Here is a 17,296-nt window from a genome sequence, read left to right as displayed (position 1 = left end):
GGTTAGAAAGTGATCTCAAGATATATGTGACACCCAGAGGGAGACATCAGTGTGGGAACAGAGGCTAGCCAGTTCTGCACTAACCCACTCCCTCCTTCTCCCTTTAGCTGGTCTACGTGAGTAACATCACCATTGGAACACCCCCTCAGGAATTCTAGGTTGTCTTTGACACAGGCTCATCTGGCTTGTGGGTGCTCTCCATCGTTTGCAACTGTACATCCTCTTGAGAGTACAGACACCCCCTACCTGGACTATCCTTCACTTGCCCTGCCACCCTGTTTTCCACTATTGCATCTGATGACACTCATTTCTTGTGTCTGCAGCTACACAAGTTAGGTTCAGACATTATCAGTCTTCCACCTTCCAGCTTATCAATAAGACCTTCAGCATCACCTATGGATCTGGGAGAATGAAAGGAGTTGTTCATGACACAGTTCGGGTAACAGTGTAACAAATGCTGAGTCATGACTGGCTATTTAGTGATCACTGCTTGCAAAACAGACGCAGGACCATCTGGCAGGACCCTTCCTAGCCTAACTTTCATAGATATTGGCCATCTTATCCACAGGATCATGTCTGTTGGGAGGCAGTGCCTGTGGTGACACATAAGCAAACAAATTAGCTAACCCAGAGAGTGGCTTGTGGTGTGGACTTGCAGCTCCTTTACCCATGAGCAAGCAGTTCAAGTTTCATTTAGCTGGGAGCAAGAAGAATGGATAAAACTACCCACTTTTATATTCACAGACTGTTCCAGCCACTTTCAGCTGATAATTAGTTTCAATCTGCAACAACCCCACAAAGCAGTTACTCTGATTAGCTCATGAGACATATGAGGAAACTGAGGTGCAGACAGCAAGGGCCTTGCTGAGGGCACACATGTGGTAAAAGGTGAAGTTAGGCTGGCTTTTCAGGACTGAAGTTGCTGTAGGGTGTTTGGGGACAGGATAAAACTGATCTGGGGACCCTGGGGCCAGTCAAGGGCTTCAGGTATCCAGAGCGGGAAACTGGAGGCCTGAGAAGTCAAGGAGCCTGATAAATGAGTCCTCCTCTAGAGGACCCTTGAGAGTTAATAAACCTATGGCCTGCCTCCCCCCAAATACTGAAGTAGTTCCCCTCTCTCTCTTTCTCTCTCATACACACTCACAGAAATATACACATATCCCCATAAGTGAATTCCTCAAGCAGTAATTTCATAGAATCCTGCAAGTAAGATTGTGTTTTCAGCTTCTGTCTTCCTGGACAGATGCAGAATCCACAGTACATTACAGAGAATGCAGTCCATTCCTGTCATTAGGTCACAGTGATGCCAAAGAGAAGGCTATCTTGCTCTCGATTGTTTTGTCCATAAGGTGGCACCAATGGGACCTGGCCTGATTCTTGGTTGCCCCACCTGTACAGAAACCACGAGGCCAATTTGACTCACTCAGGTGTTGTTTTTCAGAGGGACAGATGTTTTAAGATTCACAGCCCCTCTCAAATGGAACCCAAATTCCCCTTCCACCTTGCTCTAACCATCTGTGGGCAACCAAAGACAGAGCCCAGCCTCAATTCTTCTCTGAGGATCTAATGGCAATGCACCCCAGCCCAGTCCTAGTTCCACTTCACGTATCTGTAAGTGGGAACACTCTTCTCTCCCACAGATTGGGGACCTTGTAAGTATTGACCAGCCATTCGGTCTAAGCGTGGCAGAATACAAGTTTGTGCACAAAACTTTTGATGGCATTGTGGGCTTAACTACCCCAACATATCCTTCTCTAGAGCCATCCCCATCTTTGACAAGCTGAAGAATCTAGGTGCCATTTCTGAGCCTGTTTTTGTCTTCTACTTGAGCAAGTAAGTCTGAGATGGACAATTCCTTTCTCCAACTTAGCTGTAATACCCTTTCAGTTGCACAAAAATTATAGAACAATTGATAAACAAGTATCCTGAGAGATCATCTAACCAAGGATAATCTGACCTCAGGGCCCTACGTGGCTTCACCACTGGCTTTTATAAATAAAATTTTATTGGAACACAATCCGACTCCTGGGCTCAAGACCAGTAACTTGGTCTAGGGGGGTGAGTTATGAAGGAGGCTAGTGGAAGGCAACAGGAAACAAGCTGGAGGAAAAAGAAATACGATGTGCTTATGAATTTTATAAGGAAGGAAGGAGAAGGATGGTGGATATCTTTCCTTCATCATTAGCATTCTACTGGGAGCCCAGGACCAGCTAACCAAATTGTGGAGTGACTGAGAAGTGAAAGTGTGGGGCACAAAAGTGTGGGACCCCTTGTTCAAGAAATATGAGGCATTTCAAGACAGGGAGAGCAGTGGTGGGGTCCGTTTTGAATTTGGGGCCCTTTGGACAATGGAGGTCACAGGCCAGTGGAGCCAACTCTGGGGACCTGTACCCACACCCTTAAAACTCCAAGGCCTTGATTTTCCTGAAAAAATGGCAAAGTGGACAAGCGGAAAGTGAAAACATTTCAGCACCCTGTCCTCTGAGGGTGCTGAGCACTCAGGTCGCTGGAGGTCCAGGGCGTCTTTAGAAGACATAGTGGTTGGAGCTCAGACAAGTGATTAAGCTTCTAACTTCCTCTGTGCCACTCATGAGACAATAACAGACCTCATTCTGGATCTCAATCTCTCCTAGACACTATTTCTTTATCTGTTCATGGGGACCTTATTAGGGCCTTGATGGGTGGACAAGCACAGCTCTCAGTGCTGTTTTTACTGTCCTCTAAGGATCCCCCCCTCACTTCTCTCTACAGAGATGAGTGGGAGGGCAGTGTGGTGATATTTGGTGGGGTGGACCACCGCTACTACAAGGGAGAGCTCAACTGGGTACCATTGGTCCAAGTGGGTGACTGGACTGTACACGTAGACTGGTAAGCCTCTCCCTCTGAGCGTCAGCCCAGTGATGCTCCCACTATAGTACACAGACACAGGCAGACACACACGAATACATTCTCAGACACACAGTCACACAGACATATATACCACCTTCAACGACACAGAAAGACATACAAACACTTGGAGACACACAAGCAGACACATATAAACCTACACAGAGACACATAAAAACAGGCATAGCTAGTCAGAGACACACAAGCACTCACAGAAACACATACAAACACACATACAAAGAAACACACAAGCACATAGATACACAAACAACCCATGGGTTCATAATCCCCAGGCCTTCTGAGAAAGACTCTGACCAGGGTCCTAAAAGGGTCCATAGAGGTCTGTGCAGCTGGGAGAGAGCTGCACCCACTGCACTTTGAGGTGGGGAGCATGGTTAGAGGACTCTACTGTGTGGTGAACCGAGGACCATGGAGAATTTCTCCAGCCTGGACAGAGTTATGATAAGATGACCAGCAGTCCAGGGTTGATTTCATTTGCTTCTGTTAGGTCTTTGACTTTTATGTCCTTTATTGTGCCCATCCTTGCATGAAGTGTTCCTCTGGTAGCTCCAATTTTCCTGAAGCGATGTATACTCTTTACAATTCTATTATTTTCCTCTAATTCTTGCAGTGTTCACTTATGAAGACTTTCTTATATCCCCTTGCTACTCTCTGGAAGTCTGTATTCCAATGAGGACATCTTTGCCTTTCTCATTTGCCTTTCACTTCTCTTATTTTCTCAGCTGTTTTTAAGGCTTCCTCAGGCAAACCCCTTTTCCTTCTCCTATTTGTTTTTCTTGGGGAAGGTTTTGGTGACCACCTCCCGTACAATGTTACAGACCTCCATCCATAGATACTCAGGCTTCCAGACCTAATCCCTTGAATCTATTTTTCATCTCCACTATAAAATCATACAGGATTTGATTTAGGTCATAGCTGAATGTTTTAATGGTTTTCCTTACTTTCTTCAATTAAAGCCTGAATACTGCTTGCTTCTGCCTAAGCATTGTTGCCATATCACCACCCACTACTCCCAGTGGGTGTGGAGCAAAAACACACAACTTGAGGACTGGTACCCTGGGTTTGGGCTTGGCTTTTCATGTGCTTAGCTATGTGACTTTGATCAAGTACCTTAACCAAAGTTTTCTCATCTGGTCAATGGGCATGATGATGATAATTCCATCTCTAAATGCGTGTGTGCCTACTAAGAAGAGGTGGCCCTGAGAGGGCTTACTTGGTTCCTGAGTCTGGAAAAAGTATGAATTATCCTGCTACCTGGGGAGATGGAAATCTTCTGTTTAGAGGGTATGGCTGCCATCCCCAAGGCTAAATATTGATTGAACCCAAATGACATCTAACTCTGAACCTGACCCAGAACTCTGACTGAGCTGATGCTTCTGTTTTCTGGGCCCCCAAAAGAGCTAATCATTACTGGCTTAGATTGCTCCCTTCCCAGGCTTACCAGTCAGCCTTTTCTTGTCAACTACTTCTATTCTGAAATCACACTGCAAGGAGAGTTGTAAGCGTTTTGGTCTCTTTTCAGTTTCCCACTTCTCCAGCATAGCAAGAACTAGCTGTTATGGCTGCTTGTCAAAGCAACAGCTATGGCAACCTGTACAGTCCAATCTCAGCCTGTTAAATGAAACTGTCCCCATTTGGCCACTCATGTTTAAATTACCTACAGTTGCCTTAGAAACCTTCCTATGCTTGCTGTTTAACGACCAAATATTTGTGGACTTGATCTAGTTTTCTTTCCCAAAGTTTATTCCAACCATGCAATGAAGTAACCAGACATTTAGTCATCTAATTACCGACAGGAATTGACAAAAGCAAACCACCCATCCATTTCTTGTTTGCTCCCAAACAACTTTGAAGTGATCTTCTGAAACAATGTGATACATTGGCATTTACAGTCCAGAATGGACACTTTTTCTGGATCCATTTTCCACCTAGTGCCAGATGTGTACCACAAGCTTCACCCTCCAGCAACCGGTCACCTGGTGTTTGCAGATTCAGCCCACTCCAGATCCCTTTGACATCCCTCAATAAAATCTAGAGAACAAACTCAGTCAAAGCTCTCTCTCCTGCATAAAAGAGATTTCTGTTTTTTATTTTATTTTATTTTATTTTTTTGAAAACAATGTTTGGTAACACATTCAAAATCTTGTGCTCTTTGCCTCGGATTCAAGGATCTGCACCAGAGAATGGGAAGCCTCCTCTTCCAACGAAATATTTTTCTGCTCTAACCAGGACCAGGTCCTTCACTGGACCCTGTGTCCTCATTGGTATTGTTCAGATGCTAAGCCATGTCTTACCTTTTCTGATTACATGTTCGGCAACAAAACAGGCCTCCCTGTCTTTCACTATTTTGGGGAGTTTCCTCAAGCTCATGTCCTTTGAGTAGGTAATGCCATCTCACAATCTCATCCTTTATTCCCTCTCCTTCTGCCCACAATCTTTCCCAGCATCAGGGTCTCTTCCAAAGAGCTGGGACTTGACATCATTGGCCTAAGTGTTGGAGCTTCATCTTCATCATCAATCCTTCCGTTGAATATTGCTCTACCACTTCCAAAACAAAACTCATGTTTCCAATCACCTAACAATATTGAACACTGATAAAGTTTAATAGAAGTGGGATCTAGTCCTCTGGGAAATCTCAGCACTGCCTCCCTGGCTTTCTCTTTCCTTTCTTTCCACCTGGCATTGAATTACTTCCCTACAGCTTCTCCAGCTTCAAATGGCTTGCTGACCCAAAATTGTCAGCTATCCAGGAATTGTTCCTTCCTCCTTCCTTAAAGACTTCTGCCTGCTCCCTGATTGTCCTCTGTACATCAGTTCAGTTCTATCTCTCAGTCATGTCCAACTCTTTGCTATATCATGGGGTGCAGCATGCCAGGCTTCCTTCTCCATCACCAATTCACAGAACTTGCTCAGACTCATGTTTATCAAGTTCATGATGCCACCCAACAATTTTGTCTTCTATCTTCCCCTTTGCCTCCTGCTTTTAATCTTTCCCAGAATCAGAGTCTTTTATAATGAATCATTTCTCCTCATCATTTGGCCAAAGTAATGGAGATTCAGCTTCAGCATCACTCCTTCCAATGAATATTCAGGACTGATTTCCTTTAAGAGGGATTGGTTGGATCTCCTTACAGTCCATGGGACTCTCAGCAGTCTTGTCCAGTACACAGTTCAAAAAGCATCAATTATTTGGTGCTCAGTTTTCTTTATGGTCCAAACTCACATCCACTCATGACTTTTGGAAAAACCGTAGCTTTGACTCTACAGATCTTTGCTGGTAAAGTAATGTTTATGCTTTTTAGTATTCTGTCAAAGTTTTTCATATCTTTTCCTCCGAGGACCAAGTGTTTTTATTTTGTTTTTGTTTGTTTGTTTGTTTGTTTGTTTTCACAGCTTCAATCACTATCTGCAGTTATCTTGGAGCCCACAGAAATAAACTCTGTCACTGCTTACATTGTTTCTCCATCTATTTGCCATGAAATAAAGGAACTGGATGCAGTGATCTTTGTTTTTTGATCTATTCTTTTCATTATAGGGGACTGGAATGCAAAAGTAGGAAGTCAAGAAACACCTGGAGTAACAGGCAAATTTAGCCTTGGAATGCTGGATGAAGCAGGGCAAAGACTAATAGAGTTTTGCCTAGAAAATGCACTGGCCATAGCAAACACCCTCTTCCAACAACACAAGAGAAAACTCTACACATGGACATCACCAGATGGTCAACACCGAAATCAGATTGATTATATTATATGCAACCAAAGATGGAGAATTTCTATACAGTCAAAAAAACAAGACCAGGAGCTGACTGTGGCTCAGATCATGAACTCCTTATTGCCAAATTCAGACAGAAAATGAATAAAGTAGAGAAAACCGCTAGACCATTCAGGTATGCCCTAAATCAAATCTCTTATGATTATACAGTGGAAGTGAGAAATAGATTTAATGGCCTAGATCTGATAGAGTGCCTGATGAACTATGGAGTGAGGTTCGTGACATTGTACTGGAGACAGGGATCAAGACCATCCCCATGGAAAAGAAATGCAAAAAAGCAAAATGGCTGTCTGGGAAGGCCTTACAAATAGCTGTGAAAAGAAGAGAGGTGAAAAGCCAAGGAGAAAAGGAAAGTTATAAGCATCTGAATGCAGAGTTTCAAAGAATACCAAGAAGACATAAGAAAGCGTTCTTCAGCGATCAGTGCAAAGAAATAGAGGAAAAGAACAGAATGGGAAAGACTAGAGATCTCTTCAAGAAAACTAGAGATACCAAGGGAACATTTCATGCAAAGATGGGCTCGATAAAGGACAGAAATGGTCTGGACCTAACAGAAGCAGAAGATATTAAGAAGAGGTGGCAAGAATACATGGAAGAACTGTACCAAAAAGATCTTCACGACCCAGATAATCATGATGATGTGATCACTAATCTAGAGCCAGGCATCTTGGAATGTGAAGTCAAGTGGGCCTTAGAAAGCATCACTATGAACAAAGCTAGTGGAGGTGATGGAATTCCAGTGGAGCTGTTTCAAATCCTGAAAGATGATGCTGTGAAAGTGCTGCACTCAATATGCCAGCATATTTGGAAAACTCAGCAGCGGCCACAGGACTTGGAAAGGTCAAAGAAAGGAAATGCAAAAGAATGCTCAAGCTACCACACAGTTGCATTCATCTCACATGCTAGTAAATTAATGCTCAAAATTCTCCAAGCCAGACTTCAGCAATACGTGAACCGTGAACTCCCTGATGTTCAAGCAGGTTTTAGAAAAGGTAAAGGAATCAGAGATCAAATTGCTAACATCCACTGAATCATGGAAAAAACAAGAGAGTTCCAGAGAAACATCTATTTCTGCTTTATTGATTATGCCAAAGCCTTTGACTATGTGGATCACAATAAACTGTGGAAAATTCTGAAAGAGATGGGAATACCAGACCTCCTAACCTGCCTCTTGAGAAATCTGTATGCAGGTCAGGAAGGAACACTTAGAACTGGACATGGACCAACAGACTGGTTCCAAATAGGAAAAGGAGTGTGTCAATGCTGTATATTGTCACCCTGCTTATTTAACTTCTATGCAGAGTACATCATGAGAAACGCTGGACTGGAAGAAACACAAGCTGGAATCAGAATTGCCAGGAGAAATATCAATAACCTCAGATATGCAGATGACACTACCCTTATGGCAGAAATTGAAGAGGAACAAAAAAGCCTCTTGATGAAAGTGAAAGAGGAGAGTGAAAAAGTTGGCTTAAAACTCAACATGCAGAAAATGAAGATCATGGCATCCAGTCCCATCACTTCATGTAAATAGATGGGGAAACAGTGGAAACGGTGTCCGACTTTATTTTTTTGTTCTCCAAAATCACTGCAGATGGTGATTGCAGCCATGAAATTAAAAGACGCTTACTCCTTGGAAGAAAAGTAATGACCAACCTAGATAGTATATTCAAATCAAAGACATTACTTTGCCGACTAAAGTCCATCTAGTCAAGGCTACGGTTTTTCCTGTGGTCATGTATGGATGTGAGAGTTGGACTGTGAAGAAGGCTGAGCGCCGAAGAATTGATGCTTTTGAACTGTGGTGTTGGAGAAGACTCTTGAGGCTCCCTTGGACTGCAAGGAGATCCAGCCAGTCCATTCTGAGGGAGATCAACCCTGGGATTTCTTTGGAAGGAATGATACTAAAGCTGAAGCTCCAGTACTTTGGCCACCTCAGGAGAATAATGACTCATTGGAAAAGACTCTGATTCTGGGAGGGATTGCGGGCAGGAGGAGAAGGGGCGACAGAGGATGAGATGGCTGGATGGCATCACTGACTCAATGGACATGAGTCTGAGTGAACTCTGGGAGATGATGATGGACAGGGAGGCCTGGCATGGTGAGTTTCATGGGGTCGCAAAGAGTCGGACACGACTGAGCGACTGAACTGAATTGAACTCAAACAACTTGAAAATAGAAGAGATAAATGAAAGAGCAATTTTTTACATCCAATGTCAGACATCAGAGAATGGATTCCTGAGGCGGGGAGCAAGCAAGGTGAGTTCTACAATTACCTCAACTCTAGAAATACTTTCCAACACATACATGGAAGGACAATCTAGGCAGAGACAAATGGTCTCCCCAGGAAGACAGATTTGAGACTCTAGATAGTTAGAGTTCACAGGAGAGAGCTACACACAGAGTACTGTGCGAGTGTACAGGTGATACCCTTCCAGTTTTCAGCAGAGAGTTGATAGTGCTGGTCAGGATTATAGGGAACAATCCTTGGGTCTCAAACTGCGCCAACTCTAGTAGTGTCCCCACCCACCAGCATGGAAATTACTCATAATTCCTATGACATCAGTATGGCCCTGAAGACAATACTGCCTTACTAGTGGGGAATAGAAAACCTGGTCTAAAGGCAGGTCTTATATCAGCTAAAAAATCTGAACAGCAAGCCTTCAAAAAATACAATTGTTTCCATGAAATTAACAGTGTTTGCAAACAGTGCCAGGAATAGTTTATGAAAATTAAGAATACCTAGCATCCAAAGGGTAAAAACTGCCATATCCAATATCCAACTTAAAATTTCCATATGAATTGTGAAAATATTTGTCCTAGGTCAATCAAAATATTGTAAAGTAATACTCCATTGTGTATATGTAATGCAGCTTTCTTATCCATTCATCTGCTGATGAACATCTCAGCCATTAAAAAGAATACATTTGAATCAGTTCTAATGAGGTGGATGAAACTGGAGCCTATTATACAGAGTGAAGTAAGCCAGAAAGAAAAACACCAATACACGTGTTCCAGTGCACCAGCCCCAAACATCCAGTATCATGCATCGAACTTGGACTGGTGATTCCTTTCATATATGATATTATACATGTTCAATGCCATTCTCCCAAATCATCCCACCCTTTCCCTCTCCCACAGAGTCCAAAAGCCTATTCTATATATCTCTGTCTCTTTTGCTGTCTCGCATACAGGGTTATCATTACCATCTTTCTAAATTCCATATATATGTGTTAGTATACTGTATTGGTGTTTTTTCTTTCTGGCTTACTTCACTCTGTATAATAGGCTCCAATTTCACCCACCTCATTAGAACCGATTCAAATGAATTCTTCTTAGTTGCTGAGTAAAACTCCATTGTGTATATATACCACAGCTTTCTTATTCATTCATCTGCTGATGGACATCTAAGTTGCTTATACCTGTGGCAGCTTCATGTTGATGTATGGCAAAACCAATACAGTATTGTAAACTAATTAACCTCCAATTAAAATAAATTTATATTAAAAGATAATAAATAAATTAGCCTTAGATCATCTGAAAAGAAAAACAAACAAACAAAAAAAACCAATAGAGTATACTAAGGCATATATATGGAATTTAGAAAGATGGTAGCTGTAATCCTGTATGCGAGACAGCAAAAGAGACACAGATATATAGAACAGTCTTTTGGACTCTGTGGGAGAGGTAGAGGGTGGGATGATTTGGGAGAATGGCATTGAAAAATGTATAATATCATATAGGAAATGAATCACCAGTCCAGGTTTGGTGCAGGATACAGGATGCTTGGGGCTGGTGCACTGGGATGACCCAGAGGGATGATACAGGGAGGGAGTTGTGAGGGGGGTTCAGGATGGGGAAGACATGTACATTGTGGTGTATTCATGTTGAGGTATGGCAAAACCAATACAATATTGTAAAGTAATTAGCCTCCAACTAAAATAAATAAATTTCTTTCTTTCTTTCTTTCTTTTTTTTTTTCTTAAAGGCAGTATTGTACACGTTAAAAGGATAAACTCTGGTGTTGTGCTGCCCTAGCACATATTGGGGCTTGCCACTCCCTAGCTGAGGGCCTTTGGATAGGTTATTTAACCTCTCTGAACTTCAGTTTCCTGACCAGAATGTGGAGAACAATAGAGTGTATCCATTATCATTCCTTATTTATTTCTTTAGCATTTAAACTAAAAAAAAAAAAAACTAATATAAAATATTGTAAAGTAATTATCCTCTAAATAAGATAAATATATAAATTTAAAAAGAAAAAAAAATACAATGTGTAAAGAAGCAATAAAATATCCATAATGAGGGAAACATCAATTAGTAAAAACACAGTTAAACTATACATTACATAATTAGAAGGGAAGGACATTAAAATGCTTCCTAGAATAATAATCTTTATAGTCATAAGGCTGAAGAATATTGAGTATGTTAAATACAGACATGGAAAATAGGAATGAAAACACTGTGGGAAAAAATTAATTGTGCATCACAAAGATTTGAAACAACTTTAAGAACACTGAAAAATCCTGGGCTCAAGACCAGTAACATGATCTAAGGGGGTGAGCGAGGAGGAAGTTTAATGGAAGGCAACAGAAAAGAAGTTGAAGGAAAAGGCATTAGGATTTGCTTATGAATTTGATAAGGAAGGAAGGAGAAGGATAATGGATATTTTTCCTTCCTCGTTAGTATTGTACTAGGAGCCCAGGACCAGCTACCCAATTTGTAGGAGCCAGTGAGAAATGAAAGTGTGGGACACAAAAGTGTGGGACCCCTTGTTCAAGAAATATTAGGCATTTCAAGACAGGGAGAGCAGAGGTGGGGCCCCTTCTGAGTGTGGGGCCCCTTCTGAGTGTGGGGCCCTTTGGACAGTAGAGTTCACAGGCCAGTGGGGCCAATGCTGTGTGAACTGAACCCACACCCTTAGAACACCCAGGCCTTGATTTTTCTGAAAAATGACAAGGTGGACAAGGAGAAACCAAAACACTTCAGTACCATGTCCTCTGAGGGTGTCTGAGCACTCAGGTTGCTGGAGGTCCAGGGTGTCTTCAGAAGACATAGTGGGTGGAGCCCAGCCAAGTGATTAAGCTTCTAACCTCTTCTGTGCCACTCAATAGCCAGTAACAGACCTCAGTCTGGAACTCAATCTCTCCTAGACTCGATTTCTGCATCTGTACATGGGGATCTTATTAGGGCCTTGATGGGTGGACAAGCACAGCTCTCAGACAGTCCTGTTGTTACTGTCCTCCAAGGATCCCCCCCACCCTCTTCTCTCTACAGAAATGAGTGGGAGGGAAGTATAGTGATGTTTGCTGGGGTGGACCACCACTACTATGAGGGAGAGTTGGATACCATTGATCGAAGCAGGTGACTGGAGTGTACACATGGACCAGCAAGCCTCTCTCTCTGAGGGACAACCCAAGTAACGCTCCCAATACTGTACATGGACACAGGCAGACACACACAAATGCATTCTCAGACATATGGTCACACAGACATATACACAACCCACAACGACACAGACAGACACACAGACACATGGAAACACATGAGCAGACACATATAAACCTACACAGAGACACATATAAACATGCATAGTTAGTCGGAGACACACAAGCACACACAGAGACACATAGAAATACACATACAAACAAACACACAAGCACATAGATGCACAAACAACCCATGTATTCATAATCCCCAGGCCTTCTGAGCAAGGCTCTGACCAGGGTCCTAAAAGAGTCCAGAGAAGTCTGTGCAGCTGGGAGAGAGCTGCATCCACTGCCCTTTGAGGTGGGGAGCATGTTTAGAGGACTCTACAGTGGAGATGGAAAACCTTGACTCCATTTTAAAGGAGATAAGCCCTGGATATTCTTTGGAAGGACTGATGCTAAAGCTGAAACTCCAGTACTTTGGCCACCTTAGGTTAAGAGTTGACTCATTGGAAAAGACTCTGATGCTGGGAGGGATTGGGGGCAGGAGGAAAAGGGGAGGGCAGAGGATGAGATCGCTGGATGGCATCACCGACTCGATGGACATGAGTTTGAGTGAACTCTGGGAGATGGTGATGGACAGGGAGGCCTGGGGTGCTGCAATTCATGGGGTCACAGTCGGATATGACTGAGTGACTGAACTGACTGACTGGCCGTTAGGAGTAAATCCCTGAGGCCTTATGCCTAATGCTGTCTGGTAAATGGACGTAACTCATACCCCAGCCTTTGGGAAAGTGTCTTTTGTGCATGTTACCGTGAATACCTTTTCCCATGCTATGGTAGCCTCTGCTAGATCAGGTGAAACAACACGAGATGTAATTCAACAATTGTTTCAATGCTTTTACCAAATAGGATTCCCTGGACAGATAAACACAGATAATGCCTCAGCTTATACTTCTACTCGGACAAGGCAGTGGCACCCCACTCCGGTACTCTTGCCTGGAAAATCGCATGGATGGAGGAGCCTGGTAGGCTGCAATCCATGGGGTTGCTAAGAGTCTGACATGACTGAGTGACTTCATTTTCACTTTTCATTTTCATGAATTGCAGAAGGAAATGGCAACCCACTCCAATGTTCTTGCCTGGAGAATCCCAGGGATGGTGGAGCCTGGTGGGCTGCCGTCTATGGGGTCACACAGAGTCGGACACGACTGAAGTGACTTAGCAGCATACTTCTACTGCTTTTAAGAGATTTTGTCAACAATTTTCCATAGTATATTCAACAGGAATACCTTATAACCCCCAAGGCCAAGCCATAGTGGAAAGGGCACACCAGACTTTAAAAAGTCAGATAGCTAAATTAAGGCAGGGATAATTTAAGTATTCCTCACCACGTCATGTTCTACACCATGCTTTGTTTGTAATCAACCATTTAAACGTGGACACACAGGGGCAAACTGCGATGATGAGACACTGGACTCTTGAAGGGGCTACGACTCGGCCCCTGATTAAGTGAAAAGACCTCCTTACAGGAGAATGGAAAGGGCCAGATGTGTTGTTAATTTGCAGGAAAGGGTATGCTTGTGTGTTTATACAAGATTCCAATTCTCCTATTTGGATTCCTGACAGCCTGATTCGACATGTTCCGTCCCATGAGTTCTCCGAGATCACAGAGACCCCCGAGGTCACTGGCATCCCTGGGGTCCTGGAGCCCTGGACTGAGGAAAGATGGGGAGACCAGAAGCTCATCAAGTTCAGACCTGAGGGAGCCAAGGAAAAGCCAAAGGGTGTGTGACCCTTCACCAGAGGCTTCACTGCTAGTACATCACTTCAAGAACCTGGCACTTTAGGGGAGACATGCTGATCGAGTCCAACTGTATTCTGCTCCATCTCATTGCCATCATAGTACTCACACAACTACCTCCAGCATGGTGCCAACTTGGGGCCAGCTAAAACATCTTGCTCAGCGGGCTGAAGAATTAATAGAAAGGGAGAGACATGAGGCCACTCCTATGGTAATGTTTGTGGCTATACTTGCTGTGTTGGCTTGTCAACCAAGGCCCTCCAGCACAGAACAAGTTCACTGGGCCTATTTGCCTAATCCACCTTCCTTTCAGCCTGTCAATTCAATGAATGAGCCCATTAATGTTTTTGTTACTGATACTCATCTTATGGGCAGGTCTTCCATCTATCCTAATAATGCTAAAACAGTGGTCAGTGCTCCCTTCAATTTTTCAGGCGTGTCAGTTTATCTACCCGTTTGCTTTGCCATACCTTCTTCCTTACAAGGATAAGCTCCAGTTCTGAATGGATGTGTTAGCACTTCCTTGAAAGGCATGCTTACTGATTCTCTGAGAAGCAATGGCAAGAGAGACTTTTGGTTCTTACAGCTGTTGATGCTGTGGGTGCAAGAAAGAATATATGATGCCATAAAACAGGCAGCTCTTCATTTAAAGGACTTTCTGAGCTGTGCACTGCTCCCTCCGGGTTCTGATGAACAAGGACTGCAGCCCTGGGAAAGCGTAAGCAGAAGTTCTGGCATTCCTCATTGGAAGGGATGTTTGTATGCCATAAGGTTATCTATTCCCATTGTTGCCATCAGACATTTTCTGACCGAATGGGGGTGCCCCTATCTTCCGAATAAACAATGGGACTTGATTTATTTAGAACCTTATAGGTCCGCATGGAACAATTCATTTCTCCCTATGCCTTTACTAATTACTAGGTGGCATGTTAATGGATGCCTTCCTCCTTTAGTGAGCTTCGATGGAACAGGTCCCTTGCAGCCTGAATTATGGAGAGCATTGGCTGCTATGGCAACTGTGATTATACATAGATCTTTAAATGAACAAAGATATATTGTATGGGCCTGTGTACATTCTCCCTATGCCTTTTTGTTGGACAGAAATCAGAGTGATTTGGAAATTTTTAAAAGAGAAACTGTTTAAAATGTTGTATGTGTGAATTGTTTGGTATAAAATTGTGTTGATGGGAATAATTATAATAATTATAAGGCTGTGATGATTGTAAAACAACCACCATACTTGATGATTGCTGTAAAATTAGAGGGTCAATGGTTTGATGATTTTGCATTGAAAGTTTTATATGATTTTAATGGCTTAATTTCTCGACCTAAGAGATTTATTGCAGCTCTGATTGTGGGAATAACTGCCTTGATTGCCACAATTGCTTCAGTTACAGTTTCTGCTGTTTCCCTGTCCAAAGAAGTGCATATTGCCTTGTTTGTCAATCAGCTGTCCTAAAATGTCTCTGTAGCTCTTACTATGAAGGAAATTATAGATAAGAAAATAGAAAATAAGGTCATTGTTTTAGAAGATGCAGTCCTGCTTATGGGACATGAAATTACAAATTTAAAAAATTAAGTTGTCTTTAAGGTGCCATGCTGAATTTAAATGGATGTGCATTACCCCTCTACAAGTGAATGTGTCCATACATTCTTGGGAAAACATTAGGAATCATATTTTAGGCGTCTTAAATCATTCAGATTTTAGTACTGATATTTCTAAGTTACATCAGGATATTCAGAATTTGAAGCAGGCAGAGCCTGACTTTTCTTCTCAATGGCTTTCTAATTCCCTTTTTGAAAATCTGGAGGGATATCTTACCCATGGATCCTTTTCTACAATAATGATTAATGTGGCCATGTGATTTTGCCTGTTAGTTCTGATTTGTGTAATAGCCCCGTGCCTTTTCAGAATACTCAACTGAAGTGTTTCTGCTCTATCTACTGAGTTTCATACTTATGCTCTAAAAAATAAAAAGGGAGAGATATCAGGGACCACATTAGGCATTACTGACAAAATGGAGGCACAGCCCCAACCCCCTCTTCTTGTCCCGCAGGCATAGACCTGGGATGAAGGAGCTAGGTCCTGTGATTCTGAATGTTTTTGCCTTTCCTTGGCTGGGTTGACTGAAAAGAATATTAAGGTGCTTATTGTTCTTCAGAGGAGCATGAAAAGACACAAAGGCTTCTGAAGTTGTGCTCAGAGAATAATTCATAAAGTTAATCATTGACATTTGTTCAAAGATCTTTACAAAAGAGTGTTGCAGGATAAGCATGTAGGATGCAGCTTGAGGCCATGGGAGGGATTGTTATCTGAAACTTATTTGTGAAGGAAATCTTTATAGCAACGGAGTTTTCTGAATTTAGGGCTTAAGAATAATTAAAAATTGTTAGAAGCAACAGATTTAAGGAATGTTGTAATGTTAGCATATTTTACTGCAGCTTATACAGATTAGGAATTTTAGAGATATTAATAGCTAGAAGCCTTTTTAAGAGATAGTGAGACCAGGATACTAGGGGAAAACAGTACTTAGAAAGATAAGAAATTAACTGAGGTTTTTTGTATGCACTCCAGATATAAACACAAGTTACAATGTAATCACAAGTTACAGTAAACATAATAATGAGAGAACCCCTGAAGCAGAAACTCTGCTTGAAGGGCAATAATGATTTATGGAGACAATGAATCTGGGTGAGGGGAAATTGAAAACTGTCAAATCTCTGACCTGCATCATTATTCGCTGACATCGCTCTCCCTTCAAGCTGATTTCCTGGTTACTGGAGCTGGGCTCCAGCACACTACTATGTCAACAAAAGTCTGTGTAGTCAAGGCTATGGTTTTTCCAGTGGTCATGTGTGGATGTGAGAGTTGGACTATAAAAAAAGCTGAGTCCCGAAGAATTGATGCTCTTGAACTGTGGTGTTGGAGAAGACTCTTGAGTGTCCCTTGGACTGCAAGGAGATCCAACCAGTCCATCCTAAAGGAAATCAGTCCTGAATGTTCACTGGAAAGACTGATGCTGAAGCTGAAATACCAATATTTTGGCTACCTGATGCAAAGAGCTGACTCATTTGAAAACCCCTGATTTTGGGAAAATTTGAGGGCAGGAGGAGAAGGGGATGACAGAGGATGAGATGGTTGAATGGCATCACCCACTCAATGGACATGAATATGTGTGGACTCCGGGAGTTGGTGATGAACAAGGAGGCCTTGGAGGTTACCATTCTTGGGCTCACAAAGAGTTGAACACGACTGAATAAGCAAGAGAGTTCCAGAAAAACATTGATTTCTTCTTTATTGACTATGCCAAAGCCTTTGACTGTGTGGATCACAATAAACAGTGGAAAATTCTGAAAGAGATGAGAATACCAGACCACCTGACCT

At 42.5% G+C, this 17,296-nt stretch overlaps 1 pseudogene; it reads left to right on the top strand.

Moving 5' to 3' along the window:
• The window catches only part of LOC128069151 (pregnancy-associated glycoprotein 1-like), a 52,934-nt pseudogene that overhangs the window by 2,153 nt on the left and 33,485 nt on the right, over positions 1–17,296 (top strand).

Source organism: Budorcas taxicolor, chromosome 25, assembly GCF_023091745.1.
Source record: "Budorcas taxicolor isolate Tak-1 chromosome 25, Takin1.1, whole genome shotgun sequence".
Classification (NCBI taxonomy): domain Eukaryota; kingdom Metazoa; phylum Chordata; class Mammalia; order Artiodactyla; family Bovidae; genus Budorcas; species Budorcas taxicolor.
The sequence above is the reverse complement of the archived record's forward strand: the minus strand, read 5'-3'. Positions and strand labels throughout refer to the sequence as shown.